General features: G+C 46.2%; 1 long non-coding RNA gene across 1 annotated transcript in view; it reads left to right on the top strand.

The window, feature by feature from the left end:
- The first annotated feature begins 4,577 nt into the window (after window positions 1–4,577).
- Window positions 4,578–27,465, top strand: part of LOC309345551 — a 130,301-nt gene continuing 107,413 nt past the window's right edge. The window contains exon 1 of the long non-coding RNA XR_014158300.1: window positions 4,578–4,834. This is a non-coding gene — a long non-coding RNA (uncharacterized lncRNA). The remainder of the gene's footprint in view (window positions 4,835–27,465) is intronic.

Below are 27,465 nucleotides of genomic sequence, written 5' to 3'. Positions count from 1 at the left end.
GCTTAGACGTGCCCTCCTCAAAACCCCACTTTTTGAGCCTCTCCTGAAACCCCAAGGAAAAAGTGCTCCATCCATGCCTGGATGAAAAAATCCCCGCCTGTTGAACCCCAGCCGCTAGCATTTCTCCGATGAAATTTGTTGTTGTTTAGTCGTTTAGTCGTGTCCGACTCTTCATGACCCCATGGACCAGAGCACGCCAGGCACTCCTGTCTTCCACTGCCTCCCGCAGTTTGGTCAAACTCATGCTGGTATCTTCGAGAACACTGTCCAACCATCTCATCCTCTGTTGTCCCCTTCTCTTTCCCAACATCAGGGTCTTTTCCAGGGAGTCTTCTCTTCTCCTGAGGTGGCCAAAGTCTTGGAGCCTTAGCTTCAGGATCTGTCCTTCCAGTGAGCACTCAGGGCTGATTTCCTTCAGAATGGAGAGGTTTGAACTTCTTGCAGTCTATGGGACTCTCAAGAGTCTCCTCCAGCACCAGAATTCAAAAGCATCCATTCTTCGGCAATCAGCCTTCTTGATGGTCCAGCTCTCACTTCCATACATCACTACTGGGAAAACCATAGCTTTTACTATATGGGCCTTTGTTGGCAAGGTGATGTCTCTACTTTTTAAAGAAAATAGGGGTGTCCTATTTAATTAATTTAATAATAATAATAATAATAATAATAATAATAATAATACTTTTATTATTTATACCCCGCACATCTGACTGGGTTGCCTCAGCCACTCTGGGCGGCTTACGACATATATAAAAACATAATAAAACATTGAACATTTAAAAACTTCCCTGTACAGGGCTGCCTTCCAGATGTCTTCTAAAGATTGCATAATTACTTATCTCCTTGGTTTGGGGGTCGCATAACACCATACCCTCCAACATTTCTCCGAAGTGGAATATTCCAGGATCAAATCAGAAGTTGGGACGGCTTCTGTATATCTAGGATCGTCCCTGGAATAATTTTATACACATCCATCAGGTCCCTTCTTCCTCACCTTTTCTCTAAAGTTAAAAGGGTTGTGTGTTTGCCTGTACAGTATAGTTTCATATGTGATAGTTGCAGTAGAACCAGGAAATGGGCTAATCCAATTTGGTCCCTAGCGGCAGAGAAGAATTGAATTACAGTAGCTGGTGGGCTGAGATGCTTTGTGCCATGTGTGGTCCATTGCTAACAACTACCACCCCCCACCAAAGAAAAAGACCCCACAGAGAGGCGCAAAAGGACTTCTAGCCACCCCAGGTTGTTTTCTTGATCAGAATAATAATAATGCATTAGCAGAAGATCAAACAAGGGTAATAAATCTTCTGCTGCAGCCCCCTCATTACGCTAGATAATTTGAAATTGCCTCTTGGGCATTAAACAGTTCATTAGTGTTTTGCGAGGGAGGGGAGGTGAACGAAAGGAGCAAACATGAGCAGGGGAGAGGCGGGCAGAGGAGAGAGCCGTCCTTTTAATTGATATTTAAACCCTGACAAATTGATGCAACAAATTGCAACTGGGTGGGGTGGGGGGGAATCAATTGGGCTCCACAGGCAATGGCGGCAGCGGCGGCGGAAGTCTGTTGCCAAAGAACCACGTTCCTGTACGCCTGAGAAATTGGTTCATTCATGAGGACTTGGAGCTTGCCCACCACTCGTAAGACACAGGGTTGGTTTTGGTGTGTCTGGGTTGCATCCCGTGAGCCCTGCCCACCCCCTGAAAACAAAACAAAACAAAACAAAACAAAACAAAACAAAACAAAACAAAACAAAACAAAACAAAACAAAACAAAACAAAACAAAAACAAAACTGTTAAGTTGTGGGTGAGCATATCAGACAACGCAGTGATTTCTCCAAAGCAGCTCTCTATTTGTAAGCTGGAACAGAACTGAACTGAACAGCAAACAGCTCAGCCGACCTGCTTTTATAGGCAGCCGGCTGTCAACATTGTAGCAACAACAACCCAGGGTTTCCCCGCCTAAAGTAACTGACGTGGACCTGAATGAAAACTACATACACGATACTCCTTTTGGCCAGGGTGAGAACTTCAATACATAACACCCCTCCGCACCGAGATAAGGCATTAGTTACAATCATAGTCATAGCTGTCAACTTACAGATTTGAAAATAAGGGACCAGCAGCCAAAATAAGGGACCTGCAGCCTCACCTGTTCCAGGCACTCCAGTCTTCCTGTCCTCCTGCAGTCTGGTCAAACTCATGCTGGTAGCTTCGAGAACACTGTCCAACCAACTTTGTAACCAGAAGTTCAACTGAGTAGAATCTGAATCACATGCACCACAAGGCCTATGCAGCCTCAACTTAAGATGACTCCCCGGCCTGGCTTTGCACTGCAAAGTTTGCAGCAGCACGTGCAACAAAATGGCGTCCAGCATTTAAAAATCCCCTCAGCTTGCATTAACTAGCCACACACAAGGCATGCAAGCTCCACCCCCCCCCAGTCGTTCTTAGACTTGTTATTGGGTGAGCAACACAGCCAAGCAACACAGTTGGAGCCTCCCTCCTCCCTGGCCAGCAGGGAGGGAGGGAGAGGAGCTGCTTCCTTTGAAATTTAAGGGACATCATTTAAGGGACATTTAAGGGACAACCATCAATAAGGGACAGCAGCGGGACATGGCGCTGGAATAAGGGACTGTCCCTTCAAATAAGGGACACTTGACAGCTATTATCATAGTGGTTCCATTACATACAGCAATACCCTTATTGGTTTCAGTAAGGCACATAAGCATATTAATTGACCCTATTCACCATACAGCTGTACATGTACAGTTTGTCCAGTGAACATAGTCTTTTAAATACACTGGGTGCTTGGAAACCCTGCTGGATCGCCGAGGGCCAGTACCAGAGTCCTGTGCGGAGAGTTCAGCAGCTTCTGAGGCCGTGGCCTCCTCAATGGCCTTCTGCAGCGTGAGGTCTGGCTTGGCGAGGAGATGCCGTTGCAGACAGATGTCCCGGACCCCGCAGACGATTCGATCCATCAGGGCATCGTCTAAGTCTCGGAACTCGCAGTGCATTGCAGCCTGTCGGAGGGCAGTGGTGTAGTTGTTGATTGGTAAACAATTTTGGGGAGAGAATAAAGCTGGGTGCTAGGCTGGCACTTCTCCCCAAATGCTCCCAGGGTCTCTTGCGTGGCCCTAGCCCCTTGCCAGGGGTTCGGACAAGAGCATGGCAAGCCCCTGGGTTCCTTTAACAGAATATCCTTGCAGCAGCAGCATTGAAGGGGCAAGCACAGCCAACCACATCCCCTCCACCAACCAAAAAATTAACCAATGTCTAACTGCAACCTTACAAGTTGTGACAATTTGCTACACAGTAGGCAAAACCCAAGGGACGTGGGTGGTGCTGTGGGTTAAAGCACAGAGCCTAGGACTTGCCGATCAGAAGGTCGGCGGTTTGAATCCCCGCGATGGGGTGAGCTCCCGTTGCTTCCTCCCTGCTCCTGCCAACCTAGCAGTTCAAAAGCACGTCAAAGTGCAAGTAGATAAATAGGTAAACGGCGTTTCCGTGCTCTGCTCTGGTTCACCAGAAGCGGCTTAGTCATGCTGGCCACATGACCCGGAAGCTATACACCGGCTCCCTCGGCCAATAAAGTGAGATGAGCGCCGCAACCCCAGAGTCGGTCACAACTGGACCTAATGGTCAGGGGTCCCTTTACCTTTACCTTATACTAGCATAAGCACCTTGGAAGAGGAGTAGGCAAATGTTTTCAGCCAGGGGCCGGTCAGAGGGAGGAGACTGGGGACACTGGGGAGAGGAGGTATTGGAAGCTGAAGAGGCAACAAGGCTTTGTGAGCGGGGAGAGTCTGTGGCAGAGAGCAGTCCAGAATCAGAATCAGAAGCTGAAGCAGGAGAAGAGGAAGGCCAAGAGGCAGAGATGAATCAGGCTGGTGAGAAGGCAAGGATATCTCCCCCTCCTGCTGCAAGAAGCTCCCCTCCCCCTTGTCTCCCAGAACCAGAAGAGGCATGAAAAAGGCATAGAAGAAGCTTGCTTCATGCAGGCGCTGTCTCAGATAGCTTGGGGAGAACCAACCTTCAGCCTCAGCAACGGCTTCACGGAGGCCAGACCTGCCGGAGATGATATGCTGTGCTCATTAGGCCTTACCCTCCTGTGTTTGCTAATAAAAAGTTAACTCTAACTTGCTTGGTGTGATCTACTGCTGGCTGGCTCTTCTCATTATTCCTGCGCTGTGCAGGAGAAGGTATCCTGCCGATACCTGATGAGATGCTCACCTGGAAGTCCCATTTTGTAAGATGTAAGGCTGCAGGGCCTTGAATGTGCTGGCCCCTAACTTTGAAACATCCTCCTCTTACATGTCAGACAGTCACCGTCTCCGGTTTGGTTTCCCAACAAACCTTTTAAGCGGACAGCTTTACCCCAATCTTCATCATATTTGAAACTGGGTTTATGTTTGCAGTTGCTCTCTGTGTTTATTGCTGCTGTTTTCATTGTTAAATTGCTTAAAGATGTTTCACAGAGGAAGCAATCTGAAAAACACACACATACATATATAACGTTTTTGCTTCAGATGTGAACACACCTCCACTGGCTGATATTTCCTGTCCCTTACATACTACCGTATTTTTCGCTCTATAAAACACACCACCAGACCATAAGACACACCTAGTTTTTGAAGGAGGAAAACAAGGAAAAAAATATTCTGAATCTCAGAAGCCAGAACAGCAAGAGGGATCACTGCACAGTGAAAGCAGCGATCCCTCTTCCTGTTCTGGTTTCTGGGATAGCTGCGCAGCCTGCATTTGCTCCATAAGACGCACACACATTTCCCCTTACTTTTTAGGAGGGAAAAAGTGAGTCTTATAGAGCAAAAAAATACGGTAATTTTGAGAAAAGCTTGATTATACTAGAAGTCACTTATTAGTACTGTATGTTCGAGAAAGGTTAAAAAGCCCCCTGGTTTCATGGGTCATTTTGCTCCATTGAATGAATGTTCAAGTTCCTTATTGGATTTTTATTACAGCTGCGATTGACAGAGAAAATGAGCGGGATAGACTTAAAAATGGGGAGGAAATGCAGGGTCCTAATAAATAGGTCATCAGAGGTCTCCTGTTTCATAGGAAGGAAGCTGTCTTTGTATTACGCCAGCCATAAAAAATGATTAAACCCGGAGCGAGACAGGAAGCTGATAATTTGATTTATCGTCTTAATGGCTACGATTCATGAATAAATAATAGGGTGGGTTATGTTATCTCTCGTAAAATGAAAAAAAGGGGGGAGGGGGGCGAAAGCGAGAGCCATTTCTCTAATGAGTGGCAGGCAGGATGACACCGGGGGCCACGTCTGCCCTGTTTAAAAAAGGTTAAGGGAATAGCTTATTTCTCATCATTTTGCAGATCGTGGTCCCGGTCTTATTTCCCCGAGTCCTGGGGAAAAAAACGCACGTTTAACTAAAAGCCATTCACTTCCCATTAGCTTTAACATCCAGGAAAGAACATGAAATTGATCACCGGGTCATCAATAAACCTGGCCGAAGATCTGGCTAAAAGCTTCCTTGAGCCTCTTTCCTAACCCCCCTACCTCCACCCAGGGCATGTCCCCCCCAAAAAAAAAAACTGAGTTAACCGCCCCCCCCCCTATATTTTTAATTATTTAAGAGCATGTGTCTGCTTTACAGTAAGGTCATATATGAATGGATCATACAAAACAAAATAAAAAAAATCCTTCCAGTAGCACCTTAAAGACCAACTAAGTTAGTTCGTCTTTAAGGTGCTACTGGAAGGATTTTTTTTATTATGTTTTGACTATGGCAGACCAACACGGCTACCTATCTGTAACTGGATCATACAAGGGTGACTTCTTTGCACTGGAACCGGGGGGGGGGGGCAGTTTATTTAAAGAAACGCACCACAGGTTTGGTTTTTGAAACAGAAGCTCTCAAATATACTGATGCCTACATATATTTATTTACCTGTCTGCTGGGACGCCGAGGCATGATGTTCACATGATTCATTTCGGGAATGTCCAAAAATAGACACGTATGTCCTCAGGTTTTCAGCACACGCCAGTGAGTGCAGGCTATCGCGTTCTGTTTTAACATGCTGCGATGTGATGGAGACGGGCAAAAATTTGGCCGAGAATTGTCAATAGGTTCCTGTTGACTTTCACTAAATTATAAACAGCCACCTTAACTCTCTTACTCTCACACAATTCACGCTAATACAAATCTGACGTGATTACTTTGAACCAGTTGCTGTCTCTGAGTAATAATAATAATAATAATAATAATAATAATAATAATATTTTTTAATTTATACCCCACCCTTCCCAGTTCAAAAACCGGGCTCAGGGTGGCTAGCAACCAATTTAAAACACTTTAAAACACTTAATTATAAAAGCAGCATAAAATACAGTATAAAAACATGAATAACAATAAAATTCAAAAATCAATTAGATAATCCCCAAGGCTAGCTGGCTGAATTGGTCCTGCTTGGGCCAGCGAGGAGGCCAGGGGAGAATTAGCTGTGGGGTCTCAGAGCGGGTCATCTTCATAAAAGGGGAGGGAAGAGAAGGTTTCACAGAACAATCCCTCGCAGGGTTGTTGTGAGGATAGAATGGGAGTCCTCGTTTATTTATTTTAGAATTTACAGGATGCCTTGCGGCCTTAATTCTCCCAAGATCACTTAAAATGTTTTAAAAATGCAAAAGTCGTTATAACACATAACAAGTCTGTGTAACTGAGGAGATTTCACCCCTCCCATATCCAAGAATCTCCTGACGAGTCTGCTGATTCTCCAGAGAGGAGGAGCAGTGTTCTGCTTTCTACTTATTCAGCTCCAGCACCAAGTCAGTCAGTCAGTGTGTCGGAGAGAGAGAGAGACTGAGTGTTAGAGATCATGTGTAGAGATAAGGTTGCTGCTAAGAGCAGCTGCAGACACTCAGTGCAGCATTCATTTATGCTTAGACCTATTTAGCTCTGTATATAGTTTTGTATTATAGTTGTAGTTATAGAATAAAAGAAGATATTCTACAGAGCTGCTCTCCGAGTCGTGCATACACTGCTAGACTCTGCTATACTCTGCTGTACGACGACTGTATTGTGGAAGTGAATCCGGTGCTCACAACTCTAAGCTGTGAGTCCACAGCACTTTGACCTGGTGGTCTCTGGAAGTGCTACCCAGCTCGCCTAGCCCAGTCGGGGTTGAAGTGCATGAGTCCAGTTGGTGACACTGGCTCAAGGGCGATGCTGACAGTAACTTCTTGTTTTTTTAATCCCTGTCATTCAGTATCTACAGACATAGAATCATAGTATGGTAGAGTTGGAAGGGACCCTGAGAGTCATCTAGTCCAACCCCCTGCAATGCAGGAATCTCAGCTAAAGCACCCAGGACAATGGCTGTTAGATTTTAAAGGAACTGAGGCATAATTTATATCACTGTAAAGAAACAGCGGGTGGCGCTGTGGGTTAAACCACAGCGCCTAGGACTTACCGATCAGAAGGTCAGAGGTTCGAATCCCCGTGACGGGGTGAGCTCCTGTTGTTCGGTCCCTGCTCCTGCCAACCTAGCAGTTCGAAAGCACGTCAAAGTGCAAGTAGATAAATAGGTACCACTCTGGCGGGAAGGTAAACGGCGTTTCCGTGCGCTGCTTTGGTTTCCCAGAAGCGGCTTAGTTATGCTGACCACATGACCCGGAAGCTGTACGCCGGCTCCCTGGGCCAATAAAGCGTGATGAGCGCCGCAACCCCAGAGTCGTCCGCGACTGGAACTAACGGTCAGGGGTACCTTTACCTTTTTAAAGAAACAGAACATTTATGCATCAGGGTTTTTGTGCATGAGTGTTTGCATGCATTTATTTGTTGTGTAGTGTAGTGGTTCAGAGCGTTAGACTCGTAATCTGGTGAACCGGGTTTGCGTCTCCGCTCCTCCACATGCAGCTGCTGGGTGACCTTGGGCCAGTCACACTTCTCTGAAGTCTCTCAGCCCCACTCACCTCACAGAGTGTTTGTTGTGGGGAGGAAGGGAAAGGAGAATGTTGGCCGCTTTGAGACTCCTTAGGGTAGTGATAAAGCGGGATATCAAATCCAAACTCCTCCTCCTCCTCCTCTTCTTCTTCTTCTTTCTCACCTTCTCCTCCCAGGAGATGAAGCTGGCATACATGGTTCTCCCACTCTTCATTCCACCCTCACCACAATATACCCTCCAACTCTTCTCTGATGAAAATAGGGACCCCCGATTCCATAATACCAATACTAATAATAATTTTATTATTTATACACCGCCCATCTGGTTGGGTTGCCCCAGCCACCTTGGGCGGCTTCCAACATATATAAAAACATAATAAAACATCATAATAAAACATCATAAAAAAGCTGCTGAATTGCAACTTATCACCAAACTTAAAACTATGGAGAGACCTGGTTTGAACAAAGACATTGGATTCTTATCTCATTATACATGACAAAGCCATTTTTCACCTTCTCACCCCTTGCTTTTTCCTGTTAGACTATTGCAGTCGTTAAGAGTCGTCAACAGGCTCATCACAGCTATCTGCCAATCACCCATTCCCACCACCCTTCTGAGTAATACCCCTCCCCACCTTCTCACTATATAGAAAGGTCCGGTGACTTCTGTTTCAGTGTATCTGAAGAAGTGTGCATGCACACGAAAGCTCATACCTAGAACTAACTCAGTTGGTCTTTAAGGTGCTACTGGAAGGAATTTTTTTATTTTGTTTTGACCATGGCAGACCAACACGGCTACCTATCTATAATAAAACATCAAACATTGAAAAACTTCCCTATCTGGGGCTGCCTTCAGATGTCTTCTAAAGGCTGTATAGTTACTTATCTCCTTGGGTTGGGGGGGGGTTCACATAATTCCACACCCTCCCACATTTCTCCGATGCAAATAGGGACGACGTCCGAAGGAAAAGAGGGATGTTCCGGGATCAAATCAGAAATCAGAATGGCTTCTGTAAATCCAGGACTGTACCTGGAAAATAGGGGCACTGAGGGGGTCTGCAATAACCCTGTGAGGTAGTTTCAGCTGAGACTGAGTGAGTGGCCTCAGGTCACTGAGTGAGTTTCATGAGCATGTGGGGATCTGAACCCTAGTCTCCAAGGTGCAAGCCTGACACAACATTGACTCTCAATACAGTGGTGCCTTGCAAGACGAAAAGAATCCGTTCCGTGATTCTCTTCGTCTAGCGGTTTTTTCGTCTTACGAAGCAAGCCCATTGACGGCTTAGCGGATTAGCGCTATTAGCGGCTTAGCGGCTTTAAGCGGCTTAGCAGCTTAGTGGATAAGCAGATAAGCGGCTTAGCGGCTTAGAAAAAGGGGGGGAAGGGGGGAAAAGTCGGAAGACATTTCGTCTTGCGAAGCAAGCCCATAGGGAAATTCGTTTTGCGAAGCGCCTCCAAAACGGAATAGCGGGTTTTTCGTCTTGCGAGGCATTCGTCTTGCGGGTCACCACTGTATTAGCACACACTGATTGTGAGGAATCAAGGCAATACAGTGGTACCTCGGCTTACATATGCTTCAGGTTACATACGCTTCAGGTTACAGACTCCGCTAACCAAGAAATAGTGCTTCAGGTTAAGAACTTTGCTTCAGGATGAGAACAGAAATCGTGCTCCGGCGGCACGGCAGCAGCAGGAGGCCCCATTAGCTAAAGTGGTGCTTCAGGTTAAGAACAGTTTCAGGTTAATTATGGACCTCCGGAACGAATTAAGTACTTAACCCGAGGTACCACTGTAATTTGGAACAATATACAGTGCCGCTGTTTGCAGAAGCTTTTTATATTCATTCAGGGCCCGGAGGGGGGAGAGTGCGGTCTCCAAAGGCCGATCGATCACTAAATGACTGATATTGTGGGACACAGTTTAATATTGCAAAGTTTTGCCTAATAACTTAATTTGGAAGACACTGGTTTAATAAAGTTCAAAAGGAAGGTTTTGACAATTAATGAGTTGCTGTGCCATCACAGATGACAGATTTGGACAACATCCCGGAATTGGAACGGAATCAGACGAAGCTGAGCTGATAAAAAGGCAGTTGGAAAAATATATATTAACAAAGCTGTATTCGGCGGGTGAAAGTATATGATGTTTGACATTGAAATATACACAGAGTCGAGAGTGGATTTCATGCTCTTTATTCAGCTCATAGTGGTGAGGAGGGAATGAATGTCCCCTCAAAGTATCTGCTTTATATACATTATTTACACAATGGGCTGCACGTGATTGGCTAATTCCGGAATTCTCCTGTAGGCCAATCAGGTTGTGGATTCACTTCTATCTGGAGCTGGATTGGGTGGCTCCTGACAACCAATCATACTGCTGCATTGTTCTAGGACCAATCAGACTGCTGCATTCTGAATCCTATTGTTCTAGGACCAATCAGACTGCTGCATTTTGGATCCTATTGTTCTAGGACCAATCAGACTGCTGCAGTTTGGATCCAATTCAACTCAGTACATAACACCCATGAATGAGAATCCCGGACCCAGGGACAAAAAATTATGAAGCGTTAATATTGAGATGTGGAAAATAGGGAAACAACAAAGAGAAGCAGGAGTAAGATGCGGAGATATGCTCCAGAGATCCAGACCATGGGGAGCCCCAAGAAATTAATAAACTCAATTTGGACTATAATTTTATCTTTTTATTTTAGTTTTTTATTTTAATAGAAGTATTATGATTGGATATTTAATTGGATGTTTTTTTTTTATTGGAAAATCAATAAAAATCATTTTTTAAAAAAAGACTCTCAATATTATATAACAAATGTGTGCTCTGTGTATGTGTGTGTGATACATAGAGGAGAAAGTGGATAGGGAACTTGGGAACATCCAGCGAAGCTGAATGTCTGATTCAGAACAGGCAGAAGAAAGCAAATTCTGAATGTAGCGCAGTGTTAAACTGTGGAACTCTCTCCCACTGGAGGCGGCGAGGGTAACCAACTTGGATAGCTTTGAAAGAGGATCAGACTGATTCGTGGAGGTTAAGGCTACTGGTGGCTGCTGGCCCTGCTGGCAATGGTCTACTTCCACGCCAGTGATGCTTCAGAATCATAGCTGTCAACCGTCCCTTATTTGGCGGGAAAGTCCCTTATCCCAGCGCTGTGTCCCGCTACTGTCCCTTATTGATGATGTCCCTTAAATTTCCCGGGTTTCAAAGGAAGCAGCTCCTCTCCCTCCCTCCCTCCCTGCCGGCCAGGGAGGAGGGAGGCTCCAACTGTGTTGCTTGGCTGCGTTGCTCACCCAATAAAGAGTCTAAGAACGACTGGGGGGTAGAGCTTGCATGCCTTGTGCCGATCAAATCGGCCGCGTTGCCTGGGGACTCGCCTTTGCTCAGCGCTTCCCAGCGGAGAGGGGACGGTGGTTTTCCTTGCTGCATCCCCTTTGTCGGGTTGCTGTGCTGTGGGAACCACCGCTTGAGGCTTCGTTTGGCTGCTGGCTGGGCTTTCTGCCTTTGGCTCAGAGGGGCTCAGAAGTTGAACATACCTGTGCCTGGAAAATCCCTTGTTTTGGCTGCTGATCCTTTCTTTTCGAGGCTGCCGGTCCCTTATTTTCAAATCTGTAAGTTGACAGCTATGTTCAGAATACCACTTGTCCAGAAACACAAACTGGGGAAAGCACCTTGGTGTTCAGCTCCCGCTTGCAGGCTTCCCGGAGGCACCTGGTTGGTATAACAAGCACACTGCATCTGATTAGGGAGGGAAATACACGACCCAATGAAATGACAGCAAATGCAATATATCAATTAAATAATTAAAACGGCAGCATGAGAAGCACATAAAGCAACAGAGCCTATTTAAAAATGCATCACCACAGCAGGAGGTTAAATCAGATTAAAGGCAGGGCAGGATAGAAGAAGTCTTTGCCACCCTCTTTAATAAACTCGAGGAAGCCAGGCAAATTTATTTGGGGAGGGAGGTGCACACAGAGTGTCCCATTTTAGGGAGGGCAGCTCTCTTTGAAGGTGTCCTCTGCTTCAAGGGCTGTCTGGTATAAAGATTAAAAACAAACAAACCATGGAGGAGAGCATATGGGACTTTGAATCTGCACTCAGAAGGACACAGTTCTTCCCTACTAGTGCAAGAGCCACTATTTTTCTATTTAAGACATAGCCATTGTTTCTAGGTTTGACAGTGTGGCATAGTGGTTAGAGCGTAGGACTAGAATCTGGGAGGCCAGCATACCCTGCAACATTTTTCCAATGAAAATAGGGGAGTCCTATTCAATGACAACAACAACAACTTTATTATTTGTACCCTGACCATCTGACTGGGTTGCCCCAGCCACTCTGGGCAGCTTCCAACATATATTTATTATTTATTTATTTATTTATTTATTTATTTATTTATTTATTCCCTGCCCATCTGGCTGGGCTTCCCCAGCCAATCTGGGCGGCTTCCAAGAAAATATTAAAATACAGTAATGCATCAAACATTAAAAGCTTCCCTAAACAGGGCTGCATTCAGATGACTTCTAAAAGTCTGGTAGTTGTTTTTCTCTTTGACATCTGGTGGGAGGGCGTTCCACAGGGCGGGTGCCACTACCGAGAAGGCCCTCTGCCTGGGTCCCTGTAACTTGGCTTCTCGCAATGAGGGAACCGCCAGAAGGCCCTTGGCGCTGGACCTCAGTGTCCGGGCAGAACGATGGGGGTGGAGACACTCCTTCAGATATACTGGACCGAGGCCATTTAGGGCTTTAAAGGTCAGCACCAACACTTTGAATTGTACTTGGAAACGTACTAGTAATGAAATATTAAACATTAAAAAAACCCTTCTCTATCCAGGGCTGCCTTCAGGTTTAAAGGTTGTGTAGTTACTTATCTCCTTGGCTCGGGGGCCACATAACTCCATACTCTCCAACATTTCCCTGATGAAAATAGGGATGTCCTAAGGAAAAGTGGGACATTCCAGGATTAAATCAGAAAACTGGGATGGCTTCTGTAAACCCGGCACTGTCCCTGGAAAATAGGGACACTTGGAGGGTTTGGACCAGGATCCAAATCCCCACTCGGCCAGGAATCTTACCGGGATGGGCAGTGTGGAGCCAGTGTGGTGTAGTGGTTAAGAGCGGTAGACTCGTAATCTGGGGAACCGGGTTCGTGTCTCCGCTCCTCCACATGCAGCTGCTGGGTGACCTTGGGCCAGTCACACTTCTCTGAAGTCTCTCAGCCCCACTCACCTCACAGAGTGTTTGTTGTGGGGGAGGAAGGGAAAGGAGAATGTTAGCCGCTTTGAGACTCCTTAAAGGGAGTGAAAGGCGGGATATCAAATCCAAACTCTTCTTCTCTTCTTCTTCTTCAGTGGCTCTCAGCCTAGCCTACTTCGCAGGGTCGTTGTGAGGAAGGGGAGAGCCACCTCAAGGTCCTCAGAGGAAAAGGCAGGATACATAAATGCAGTAAACAAATCTATAAAAAATGATACATCTATGACTGGATGTTGGAGTGGACTACAGTGGTACCTCGGTCCTGTATACCCTGAAGGAGTGTCTCCACCCCCATCGTTCTGCCTGGACACTGAGGTCCAGCTCCGAGGGCCTTCTGGCGGTTTCCTCACTGTGAGAAGTGAGGCTACAGGGAACCAGACAGAGGGCCTTCTCGGTAGTGGCACCTGCCCTGTGGAACGCCCTCCCATCAGATGTCAAAGAGATAAACAACTACCTGACATTCAGAAGACATCTTAAGGCAGCCCTGTTCAGGGAAGTTTTTATTATTATTATTTTAAAAATAATATTTATTGAAATTTTTAAGGGTTACAAAAAGCAAAAGTAAAAACACCATATTAAACAAAAACAAAACAACACATCACAATAAGGAAAAAAGAAGAAAAGGAAAACACACACACACACACACACACACACACACACACACACACACACACAACTAATCTTCCCATAAGTTATCTTTCATTTGCTTGTTTCCTTGACCTCCTCACACCTCCCTTTTTTGTATTCTAATTCAGTTAACTATTTCAGCAAATCCTTTCCATCTTTTCCAATTTTTCTTCTGTAATTTATCTCAATATGATGTAACTTTACTTTCCCTCCTTTCACCAATTAACAGTCTATTTTTTCCTAAACCCTTATAGCATTTCTGCTAAAACCACATAACTTCATTCCAACATCCTTCTAACATTCATTAAGCTGTTCAGGGAAGTTTTTAATATATAACGCTGTACTGTTTTTAACACTTGATTGGGAGCTGCCCAGAGTGGCTGGGGAAACTCAGCCAGATGGGCGGGGTATAAATAATATATTATTATTATTATTATTATTATTATTATTATTATTATTATTATTACCTCTGGTTGTGAACGGGATCCGTTCCGGAGGCCCGTTCGCAACCTGAAATGAACGCAACCCGTCTCCGCGCGTCTGCGCGCACGCAGGTCGCAATTCACCGCTTCTGCGCATGCACGTGACGTCATTTTGCACATCTGCGCATGCGCGAGCGGTGAAACATGGAAGTAACCCGTTCCAGTACTTCCTGGTTGCCTGAAGCAAACGTAACATGAGGTATGACTGTACTTTGTGTTCCAAGTAAATTAATAAGTTTCAGAAAACATAGCCCTGAATGGAAAAGATGAGGAATGGGGAAAGGTGTTTGTGGGTTTTGTCATAATAAAAAAAATTTCTTTATGGGTTTTCAATGATACAACAAATATAAAATCAAAACCAAAGGAACTTAGATGGACTTCTGATGGTGACTAAGGTGAAGCAAAATATCAAGCATGAGAGAGAAGCATTACAACACAGTTGCACACTAGTTGACAATGCAATGCACATTAGGAGATGTAAAGTATAACTTGTAATAAACAGAAGGTGATGGATTATTCATGGAGAGATTCATTTGTCCCGAATGTCTTGTGAAACTGGTGGAGAGAGGAAGATGTAGCTTTTCCTTGTTGATATATTCAGTCAATTCCCACCAGACTACAATAAACGGGTCTGACTTCGCTTTCCTATTCAAAAATCTGACGTGCCCGGTAAGTGTTTCTCAAAGGAGTAAATTCCACGCATTGCTCTACCAGTTCTTAAAACAGATATCAGCTAATGTTTTCTCTATTTGAACAGCACTGCAAAGAATAGCGGTTAATAAAAATATTACCAGATTCTTTGACTTAATAATTACTTCCTTTACTCCTTTGAAAAACAAAGCAGAACCAATTTTGGTGAGAACAGGGGAAAGGTATGTGTTTGAGTGTACGTATGAATAAGTTACTTCATTTTTATTTTATTTTTAAAGGGTGGATTTTCTTGTATAAACTATTGTATTGTTGCATAAATTGTATTGTGTGATTGTATAAGTTTTATTCTTCAGTAAAGTTTGTAGTAACAAAAAACCTGCATCCACACATATAAATTGCCACACGCAAAGTTTATGCAAATCGTTGTCCTGTTTTGTCCTCTTTTTGGCAACGTGCAATTGGGCAAGAGTTCCACAGTCTGGGTGCAGCCACTGAGAAGACCCTCTCTCGTGTCCCACATAGCTGTCAACTTTTCCCTTTTCTTGCGAGGAATCCTATTCGGAATAAGGGGATTTCCCTTAAAAAAAGGGAAACATTGACAGCTATGGTGTCCCAATGAAATATACTCGGAGTCGAGAGTGGATTTCATGCTCTTTATTTAGCTCATAGCGGTGAGGAGGAATGGAAGTTCCCCCAGAATGTCTGCTTTATATACATTATTTACACAATGGGCCCCACGTGATTGGCTAATTCCAGGATTCATCTGTAGGCCAATCAGGTTGCAGATTCACTTCCACCTGGAGCTGGATTGGGTGGCTCCTGTGGACCAGTCAGACTGCTGCATTCTGAATACTATTGTTCTAGGACCAATCAGACTGCTGCATTTTGAATCCTAATGTTCTAAGACCAATCAGACTGCTGCCTTTTGGATCCTATTCAACTCAGAACATAACACCCAACCAAGTGCACCTAGAATCATAGAATCATAGAATCATAGAGTTGGAAGAGACCACAAGGGCCATCGAGTCCAACCCCCTGCCAAGCAGGAAACACCATCAGAGCACTCCTGACATATGGTTGTCAAGCCTCTGCTTAAAGACCTCCAAAGAAGGAGACTCCACCACACTCCTTGGCAGCAAATTCCACTGTCAAACAGCTCTTACTGTCAGGAAGTTCTTCCTAATGTTTAGGTGGAATCTTCTTTCTTGTAGTTTGGAGCCATTGCTCCGTGTCCGCTTCTCTGGAGCAGCAGAAAACAACCTTTCTCCCTCCTCTATGTGACATCCTTTTATATATTTGAACCTGGCTATCATATCACCCCTTAACCTCCTCTTCTCCAGGCTAAACATGCCCAGCTCCCTTAGCCGTTCCTCATAAGGCATCGTTTCCAGGCCTTTGACCATTTTGGTTGCCCTCCTCTGGACACGTTCCAGTTTGTCAGTGTCCTTCTTGAACTGTGGTGCCCAGAACTGGACACAGTACTCCAGGTGAGGTCTGACCAGAGCAGAATACAGTGGCACTATTACTTCCCTTGATCTAGATGCAATACTCCTATTGATGCAGCCCAGAATTGCATTGGCTTTTTAGCCTCTTTAGCCGCTGAACATTTTGTGTGAGCAACTTCATGCAGGACGAAGCAGTGCTTTGCATGAGCTGATTCTCAGTCATTTAAGGTAATAGCAAGCATTTGGGAAGAGTGCCTGAAACAAATTGGAAAACAGCGCAAAAATATATATATAGAAATCTGGTGTGATGTGTGCTGAAAAGCAAACACTTTGGCCGCTGCATTTGCATCAGAAGGCATTTCTGAAAAACTCTTCAAGGGCTGCACCATGTAGAACATATTGCAGTAGTCCAATCTGGTAGTGACTAGAAATGAGTCAATGTATGCTAGCATAAAGGGACGCAGGTGGCGCTGTGGGTTAAACCACCGAGCCTAGGAGTTGCCGATCAGAAGGTCGGAGGTTCGAATCCCCACAATGGGGTGAGCTCCCGTTGCTTGGTTCCTGCTCCTGCCAACCTAGCAGTTCAAAAGCACGTCAAAGTGCTTCCGGCGGGAAGGTAGACGGCGTTTCCGTGCGCTGCTCTGGTTCGCCAGAAGCGGCTTAGTCATGCTGGCCACATGACCCGGAAGCTGTACGCCGGCTTCCTCGGCTAATAAAGCGAGATGAGCGCTGCAACCCCAGAGTTGGTCACGACTGGAGCTAATGATCAGGGGTCCCTTTACCTTTACCTTATACTAGCATAAGCACCTTGGAAGAGGAGTAGGCAAATGTTTTCAGCCAGGGGCCGGTCCACTGTCCCTCAGACCTTGTGGAGGGCCGGACTATATTTTTTTGGGGGGTGGGGAGAATGAATGAATTCCTATGCCCCACAAATAACCCAGAGGTGCATTTTAAATAAAAACACACATTCTACTCATGTAAAAACACCAGGCAGACCCCACAAATAACCCAGAGATGCATTTTAAATAAAACGACACATTTTACTCATGTAAAAACACGCTGATTCATGAACCATCCACGGGCTGGATTTAGAAGGCGATTGGGCCAGATCTGGCCCTTGGCCTTAGTTTGCCTACCCACGGATTAAATAATATATTAAATAAGTATTCCCAGAGGTACCCAGAATTTCTGATACTCCAAAGCAGGCACAGGCAAACTCGGCCCTCCAGATGTTTTGGGACTACAACTCCCATCATCCCTAGCTAACAGGACCAGTGGTCAGGGATGATGGGAGTTGTAGTCCCAAAACATCTGGAGGGCTGAGTTTTCCTATGCCTGCTCCAAAGCAATAACTCTTTTTTTCAGGAACAGAGTGGGTGGTGGGATGTTTAATCCCATGCTGGTATGCTCTTTTGTTGTTGTTGTTGTTGTTGTTGTTGTTTAGTCGTTTAGTCGTGTCTGACTCTTTGTGACCCCCTGGACCAGAGCATGCCAGGCACTCCTGTCTTCCACTGCCTCCTGCAGTTTGGTCAAACTCATGCTGGTAGCTTTGAGAACACTGTCCAACCATCTTGTCCTCTGTTGTCCCCTTCTCCTTGTGCCCTCCATCTTTCCCAACATCAGGGTCTTTTCCAGGGAGTGTTCTCTTCTCATGAGGTGGCCAAAGTCTTGGAGCATCAGCTTCAGGATCTGTCCTTCCAGTGAGCACTCAGGGCTGATTTCCTTCAGAATGGAGAGGTTGGATCTTCTTGCAATCCATGGGACTCTCAAGAGTCTCATCCAGCACCAGAATTCAAAAGCATCAATTCTTCGGCAATCAGCCTTCTTTATGGTCCAGCTCTCACTTCCATACATCACTACTGGGAAAACCATAGCTTTAACTATACGGACCTTTGTTGGCAAGGTGATGTCTCTGCTTTTTAAGATGCTGTCTAGGTTTGTCACGGCTTTTCTCCCAAGAAGCAGGCGTCTTTTAATTTCGTGACTGCTGTCACCATCTGCAGTGATCATGGAGCCCAAGAAAGTAAAATCTCTCACTGCCTCCATTCCTGCCCCCTCTATTTGCCAGGAGGTGATGGGACTAGTGGCCATGATCTTCGTTTTTTTGATGTTGAACTTCATACCGTATTTTGCCTTGCCGTGGCAAAGGGGCTTGAATAACTCAGAGAAGCTATGAACTATGCCGAGCAAGGCACCGAAGATGGACAGGTCATAGCGGAGAGTTTTGACCAAACGTGATCCACCTGGAGCAGGAACCGGCAAGCCACTCCAGCATCCCTGCCAAGAAAACTCCATGAACAAAGACAACAGGCTCTTTTTTGTACTTGCTGGGAATTCTGAAGACCATTTCTTACACATTTCTTAGCTCCTGCTTCTGAGCATCCCCTCTACCAAGAGCCTATGGTTAATTGGGAGATATATAAATACCAAACACTGCCCACCGCCGCACAAAGACCCATAGTGCCCTGTGCAGACCTATGTCTTGGCAGGAACGTGGTATCTAAACACATTAAACCATCAATCAAACAATGATGTGCTTTTATTTGTTTATACCTCACACTTCTCATGTGTCTAAAATGATTGGTTATTTATTTTTGCCATCAACACCCAGCCTTTCTATAAAAGTCAAGGTGACTTACAAATCTAAAAAGTACAAGAAAATGAAAAGCAAGAAACCTGACAATAAAATCAACAGTAGCCAAAACACAGCTATAAAAAAACCTGTGTGAGCAACTGATAAAAAAGGATGGTCAACAGGATTGAACTAAAAGATGTTTGCTGGAACAAAGCAGTTTTAAGAGTCCCGTTAAAGGGAGGCATGGGCAGGGGACAGGCTAACCACTCTTGAGAGGCTATCCTATTATTAAAAACTGCCCAAAATAATAAGAAACCACAGAATGATTCATTGTTGTTGTTGTTGTTGTTGTTGTTTAATCGTTTAGTCGTGTCCGACTCTTCGTGACCCCATGGACCAGAGAACGCCAGGCACTCCTGTCCTCCACTGCCTCCCGCAGTTTGGTCAGACCCATGCTGGTAACCTCGAAAACACTATCCAACCATCTCGTCCTCTGTCGTCCCCTTCTCCTTGTGCCCTCCATCTTTCCCAACATCAGGGTCTTCTCCAGGGAGTCTTCTCTTCTCATGAGGTGGCCAAAGTCTTGGAGCCTCAGCTTCAGGATCTGTCCTTCCAGTGAGCACTCAGGGCTGATTTCCTTCAGAATGGAGAGGTTGGATCTTCTTGCAGTCCATGGGACTCTCCAGAGTCTCCTCCAGCACCAGAATTCCAAAGCATCAATGATTCATTAACATTCATTAACAGAAAGTAAGAGTACAGTGGACGCTCGGTTTGTGAACGTGATCCATGCGGGAGGCACGTTCGCAACACGCAGTGTCTGCAACCTGTAGCGCTGTGTCTGCGCACGCATGGGTTGCGATTTGGCACTTCTGCCCATGCGCGAGCACCGAAACCCGGAAGTAACCCGTTCCAGTACTTCCAGGTTCTGGCGCATCCGTAACCCGAAAATGCAGAACCTGAAGTGTCTGTAACCCGAGGTATGACTGTTCCTCTATTCTGCCTTGGTCAGGCCCTGCCTGGAGTCGTGTGGTCTGGGTACCACAGTTTAAGAAGGGTATTGACAAGCAGGAACATGTGCAGAGGAGGGTGACTAAGATAATCAAGGGTCTGGAAACCCAGCCTTATGAGGAATGGTCAAGGGAGCTGAGTATGCTTAGCCTGGAAGAGGAGACTGAGAGGAGACAGGATAAAAAAAGGTAAAGGACCTCTGACAGTTAAGTCCAGTAGTGAACGACTCTGGGGTTGTGGCGCTCATCTCGCTTTACTGGCTGAGGGAGCTGGCGTTTGTCCGCAGACAGTTTTTCCAGGACATGTGGCCAGCATGACTAAGCCGCTTCTGGCGAAATCAGAGCAGCGCCTGGAAACACCGTTTACCTTCCCGCCAGAGCGGTACCTATTTATTTACTTGCACTGGTGTGCTTTCAAACTGCTGGGGGGCAGGAGCAGGGACCGAGCAATGGGTGCTCACCCCGTCACGGGGATTCGAACTGTCAACCTTCTGATCGGCAAGTCCTAGGCTCTGTGGTGGATCCAAATGACAAAAAAAGAAATTCCGACCACTGGCGGAGGAATAGTAATAGTAATAGTAATAGTAATAGTAATAGTAATAGTAATAGTAATAATAATAAGAAGAAGAAGAAGAAGAAGAAGTAAAATTTATTTATACCTCACCCTCCCTCCCTGGCCAGGCATAGGGCGGCTAACACCAGTAAAATAATAATAAAAATATAATGGGGGGGGGATCCAATTTAAAATACAGTAGTACCTCAGGTTAAGTACTTAATTCGTTCCGGAGTTCCGTTCTTAACCTGAAACTGTTCTTAACCTGAAGCACCACTATAGCTAATGGAGCCTCCTGCTGCCGCCGCACCGCCGGAGCACAATTTCTGTTCTCATCCTGAAGCAAAGTTCTTAACCTGAAGCACTATTTCTGGGTTAGCGGAGTCTGTAACCTGAAGCGTATGTAACCCGAGGTACCACTCTACAGGTTAAAATACAATTTAAAAAGCAGCCTCATTTTAAAAGTAGCCCATAGATCAAAACCATAAGGGGAGGGAAACATAAGGGTCAGACTGAGTCCAAACCAAAGGCCAGGCGGAACAGCTCTGTCTTGCAAGCCTAAAGTCGGTGCAACAAACATGCAGAAAATCAAGTGGTTTGTTGCATCCGAGGCTCATCATCATCATCTTCATGTGACATTGTTTCCATTTTAATTAGCACGCAGAGCTGGGAAACAGGTCAGTGATGCCTAATGGTCATTATGAGTCATGACTGTCCCACATAGCAATTACAGTTTTCCAAGTGGGAGAGTAGAGAAGGGAAAAAACCAGTTACTATTATATGCAAGCTGCAGAGCGGACAGAGCTGTGAGTGCCCTCTAACTGCTATGCTAGCCTGCTGCCCTCAAGTGCAGTGGAGGACACCCCCAATATTGGAGTAAATTTCAACTACCAGTCCAGTTGGTTGGGGGAAAGGCACCTTTTTGTCCTTTGCCTCAGGCAGCAAAATCTCTTGAGCTGCTTGTTACTACCAAAGTGTTCTTCTTTACAGTGGACATTCGTCTGTTTGAGGCTGCCCTCTGTCTGAGGGGCAGTCTAGTCCTAGACCATGGGTAGGCAAACTAAGGCCTGGGGGCCAGATCCGGCCCAATCATCTTCTAAATCCGGCCAGCGGGCGGTCTGGGAATCAGCGTGTTTTCACATGAGTAGAATGTGTTATTGAAAATACATCTCTGGGTTATTGGTGGCGCATAGGAATTCGTTCATTTCCGCCCCCAAAAATAGAGTCCAGCCCCCCACAAGGTCTGAGGGACAGCGGACCGGCCCCCTGCTGAAAAAGTTTGCTGACCCCTGTCCTAGACTGTTCTAAAGAACGAGAGAAAATAGGGTGGTGGAGAGAAAGTCTTGGTATTCAATAAATAAGGCACTCAAAGTTATTCCCATGAGCTGTAAGAGGGCTGGCGCAAGAGATTTTGAAACCTGAGGCAAACCACAAGATGCCACCCTCCCTGCCGGGGAAGAAGGGGTGAGTGAAGATCAATATCAGGAGGAAGGGCTGAATAAAGATCTCCACCAGGCTCTGCTGTCTCTGTGGATCCTGCCACCCGAGGTAGTCGCCTCACCTTGCCTTATGTTTGTGCCGGCCCTGAGCTGTAATAATGAATTTTGCCTCGTTGAGCCCCAGGGCTGCTCTCTCTTTTTTTTACTGTTCTTCTGAGGCGCTCTTTCCCTCAGAAAGGAGACCCACAGGGGTCTTGAGGTTGCCCATCAACAGTGAGCCCCTGAGCAGCAGAACTGTGCCCAGGTCACTTGCCATACAGGTGTGTTCTCCTGTACAGTGAGATGTTTTGCATTTCAATTTAATTTACACTGTTGATGTTGGCTATGGAAATTGGGCCGGATTCAGATAAGCTGGCATGCCAGCAGAAGCACAATGCGCACTCTCTGCATGCCCCAATTCTGCCCTGGGGGGCCAGGAGAACCCCCCCCCCCCAAGCAAGGGAGAGGAGATGGCAGAACGATCAGAGGAGCCCAACGTTGAACTCCTCCCATTAGTTCTAAATTCTGCAGCTATAAATATAAATTCGGATCGGCAGATTCTACGCACATCTGTGCCCTCATTTTTGGGCCATGCGTAGGAAAGCCACCTTAGCGCAAGCCTTGCATATCAGGCAACAGGCCTAGAGTGCATTTTATCAGCTGAATCTGATTTGCTGCCTGCACCCTTTCCTGGAAGACAAAGGAGCTTGCCACAGGCATCCAGTCGTTTGCCACCACAGTGACTGGCTGAGCTCTAGTAATCAATGTGGAACGCCCTTAAAGATAGTTCAGAAGCTTTGGCTGCTACAGATGACCACCTGCCTGTCTTCTGGTGGATTAAGGAACATGAGAACGTGATAAGAGGCTGCTGGATCAGGCCATGGCCCAGCTAGTCCAGCATGCTGCTCTCACAATGGTCAACTAGGTGCCCCAACACATAAGAAGGGCCCGGGCGCAAGAGACCCCTCCCCTTCTGTGGTTTCCAACAACGGGAGTTCAGAAGCATTGCTGCCTCCAACCATAGGGTAGTAGTAGTAGTAGTAGTAATAATAATAATAATAATAATAATAATAATAATAATAATAATAATTTTTATTTATACCCCACCCTCCCCAGCCAGACCCAGGCGCAGGGCGGCTAACACCAGTAAAATTACAGTAGAATCATAATGGGGGGGGGGACCAATTTAAAATACAGGTTAAAATGCAATTTAAGATGCAGCCTCATTTTAAAAGTAGCCCATTTTAAAATTGGTCTCAACTAGATTGGTCTCAACTAGGGCCAGGGCCTTTTCAGTACTGGCCCCGATTTGGTGGAACGCTCTGTCAGAAGAGACTAGGGCCCTGCGGGACTTGACATCCTTCTGCAGGGCCTGCAAGACAGAGCTGTTCTGCCTGGCCTTTGGTTTGGACTCAGTCTGACCCTTATGTTTCCCTCCCCTTATGGTTTTGATCTATGGGCTACTTTTAAAATGAGGCTGCATTTTAAATTGCATTTTAACCTGTATTTTAAATTGGTTTTCCCCCCTATTATGTTTTTACTGTAATTTTGCTGGTGTTAGCCGCCCTGAGCCTGGCTCTGGCTGGGGAGGGCAGGGTATAAATAAAATTCATCATCATCATTATTATTTGTTCCAGTAAGGTGCTACTGGAAGGAATTTTTTGTTTTGACTATGGCAGACCAACACGGCTACCTATCTGTAACTATTATTATTATTATTATTAGCCCTACTATGAAAAGCTGGAGAACCGGAGTCTATTTTGGAGGCTTAAGTGGACTGCTAGACCTCTTCTTCTGCAAGGGTTAATACTTGTAGGATGACACCAACAACCCAAACAGGGTTGTGAATGGGATCCGTTCCAGAGCCCCGTTCGCATCCTGAAGCGAACACAACCCGCGTCTGCGCATGCGGCAGTTTGCCGCTTCTGCGCATGATGTCATTTTGAGCGTCTGCGCATGTGCGAGCGGTGAAACATGGAAGTAACCTGAAAATGCTTAATCTGAAGCATATTCAACCCAAGGTATGACTGTACTGTGCTGGGAACTAAGGGAACCACAGCGGCAGATTCAAAACCCAGGCAACTCACCACAGATACATAAACACACACAGTGATTCGATTCTGTAAATCAGCCTCCCCCAACCTGTTTGGGGCTACACTTCTCATTGCCCCTGGCCATTGGCCGTGCAGCTGGGGCTGATGGGTCTTGTATCCTAAACATCTGGAGGGCACCAGGTTGGGGAGGTTGCCAGATGTTTTAGACAACACCTACCATCCCTGACCACTGTGCTGGTGAAATATACTGTATTTTTCGCCCTATAGGACGCACTTTTCCCCCTCCAAAAATGAAGGGGAAATGCGTGTGCGTCCTATGGGGCGAATGCAGGCTTTCGCTGAAGCCTGGAGAGCGAGAGGGGTCGGTGCGCACCGACCCCTCTCGCTCTCCAGGCTTCAGGAGAGCCGCAGCGCCAGTCCCACAAGGTCGGGGGATAGCGGGGAGGCGGAACGCCGCCATCCCGCTATCTCCCGATGTGGTTTGGAGGCTGACGGCGGGGAGACGCGTGCTTCTCCCGGCCGCCAGCCCTGCAAGCTCCGGGGACAGCGGGGAGGCACAGCGCGTCCTCCCGCTGTCCCCGGACCTGGTCTGTAGGCGGGCGGCAGGGAGAAGAGCGTTTCTCCCCGCTGCCTGCCCCGCAAGCTCCGGGGACAGTTGGGAGGCGCAGCGTGTCCTCCCGCTGTCCCCGGACCTGGTCTGCAGGCGGGCGGCAGGGAGAAGAGTGCTTCTCCCCGCTGCCGGCCCCACAAGCGCCTGGGGGGGGGATAATTTTTTTCCCTTTATTTCCCCCCCAAAAACTTGGTGCGTCCTATGGGCGAAAAATATGGTACATAACAGCTGGATACAACAATAAAAGTTGTCATTGTTATAACTTCACTTTCTCCCATTCCCAGCTACCATTGTGATAAGTTTGAGTAGCCTGTCTTTCCTGGTTGATGACACATAATTTAACTGTAAAGTCTCTTCTTTACAGAAGGGTGCCGTTTTTATAAGATAACCCCACCAACTCACCCTCTTTCTGGCTTGGCATTTGGTTGGCTAATGTGGAATCTCTCTACCCTTGAGGGCCCTAAATGCCGCATGCTGCAACTAAAAAGAGCTGCGGTCACTAGCACGGCGGAAGGAGTGGACAGTGCCTATTTTTGCTCACACAGTGGCCCATGAGATGAGCTGTTTTGCCTGCCGAGATAGTAAAGTTCGGGGGAGAAAAACGGCTTCTGTTGTGGAAACAAGACACCACAGGAAGGAATGCTACATCTAAGAAGAAAACATAAATATTGCAGCAAGTTGTAAGATTATCCCTTGACCTTCTGCTTTTAACTAAACGATCCTGGTTTTCTCTGGCTCAGAACGACGGTGGCTTCCATGCTAGCCATTTTCCCCAGCCAGAGTCATTTTTCATTCATGTTAGTACAGAGGATGTTGCTGCTGTTGCAGCATTGCAAGCCAAGTCTTTTCTGGGTTTTGTCCTCCTGGGGCTTTCTCAGGAGCTAGCTATTCAGCCGTTTTTCTGAATGGAATTGCAGTGCCGGCCAGCCCCAGTGTAGACTGAAAATGCTGCAAATACGCCCAGCAGAAGGCTTGAAAATGAACCCAGAAACTCCTTCAGTGAGTGTTGCGATTTCAGCCTTCGTTTTGACTAGATGTGCTTTCATTAATGTCAGTCGTTATTATGACCTTGTTCATTGGCCAAGAAACACGGAAAGGCAGGAGCAGGCTAGTTTCTGACAAAACCAATGAACGGAATCTGTGCATTCCCCCTCTTGTGTCAGGCTGTGCACGGACTAGGCTTCTTTTCTGAGAAAAATGAAAATGGGAATTAGGGCTTCTCTGGGGAAATCTGCAGACGTACAGCAGAGACTGTAGGCTATCTTGCCAGCTGGTTCCCTCAACATGAAAGGTGCTTTCTCGAGCTTGCTCATGCGTCAGGGTATACTTAAAGCACATTTCTGCAGAGACTCATAAAAGAGGGTGGAAGGAGCTCTGTGGCTCTCTCTGGTCACAGCGAGAGCAAGAGAGACAGTGAGAGAGCGACACACAGAGAGAAGTCAGGTGGGAATAACATTCCTTTGTTCTGGCTCCGACAAAAGGTTTTCTATACTCCCTCAACACACAGTAACAAGTGATGAACATTAGTAAGCGCAGCTGCCATGCTCCAGAAACCGAAACCCTCTGTACCATTATTTTCCGCACACACACCCCTGCCGGACGTGCAGGTTCTAACTTTGCACACATGCAATGTGATTTCCCTTAAACATTTTTTAAAAATAAGTTGCTTTCATTGTAGCTTAAAATATAAAAATGTATTATCCTAGGAAAACTCAGAAAGGATTTAGGGGGTGCGCAGGGAGAGAAGAGGGAGAGGAAGTTCTGTTGCCCAGTCAAATGTTCTTGTGCTAATAGCAGCACTTCCATAGTCCATGGGTAGGCAAACTAAGGCCCGGGGGCTGGATCCGGCCCAGTCGCCTTCTAAATCCAGCCCGTGGATGGTCCGGGAATCAGCGTGTTTTTACATGAGTAGAATGTGTGCTTTTACATTGGTACCTCGGGTTAAGAACTTCATTCGTTCCGGAGATCCGTTCTTAACCTGAAACTGTTCTTAACCTCAGACACCACTTTAGCCGCACCGCCACTGCGCAATTTCTGTCCTCATCCTGAAGCAAAGTTCTTAACCCGAGGTACTATTTCTGGGAGTCTGTAACCTGAAACGTCTGTTAACCGAGATACCACTGTATTTAAAATGCATATCTGGGTTATTTGTGGGGCCTCCCTGGTGTGTTTACATGAGTAGAATGTGTGCTTTTATTTAAAATGCATCTCTGGGTTATTTGTGGGGCATAGGAATTCGTTCTCTACCCCCCAAAAAATAATCCGGCCCCCCACAAGGTCTGAGGGACAGTGGACCTGCCCCCTGCTGAAAAAGTTTGCTGACCCCTGCACGTAGTCTGAGACGTGGTCCTTACATTGCCTCTAGGAGAGGCTCGCGTTATTGGATTCCACACTTAAAAGCCTTGTGAAACAGGGTGTTTCTCTTTTTGTACTGCAATGAAATGGGGTGGGTTGGGGGTTAGCCCTCCCCTACTCACAGAGCTACAAGGGTGAAGCAAATGTAAATACAAAGCAATTAGGAGAGGAGGAATAGTATCAGCATGCAGTTGAAATATAAGCGACAGGGAGCGACTACAGGGACAGATATAGGTCGTCTTGAGAACTTTTAAAAGTGAAAATTGGGATTCCTTCTTTTTAAATGAAACAAGATTAATTCAAAAATATTAATCCCGCGGGGGGAAGGTACATGCAGGGTGGGAGGAAGAGAAAGCTACACCACTGGCTTGGGGTTTGTTTAAAAAATGGGGGGGGAGACCCTTCCCGCTGATATTATTAAAGCTGAAAACATAGGTAGTTTTATGACTGAAA

This window comes from Podarcis erhardii (assembly GCF_964252035.2).
Source record: "Podarcis erhardii genome assembly, chromosome: 1".
NCBI classification, from domain to species: Eukaryota; Metazoa; Chordata; class Lepidosauria; order Squamata; family Lacertidae; genus Podarcis; species Podarcis erhardii.
This window is presented reverse-complemented; position numbering and strand designations above follow the sequence as displayed.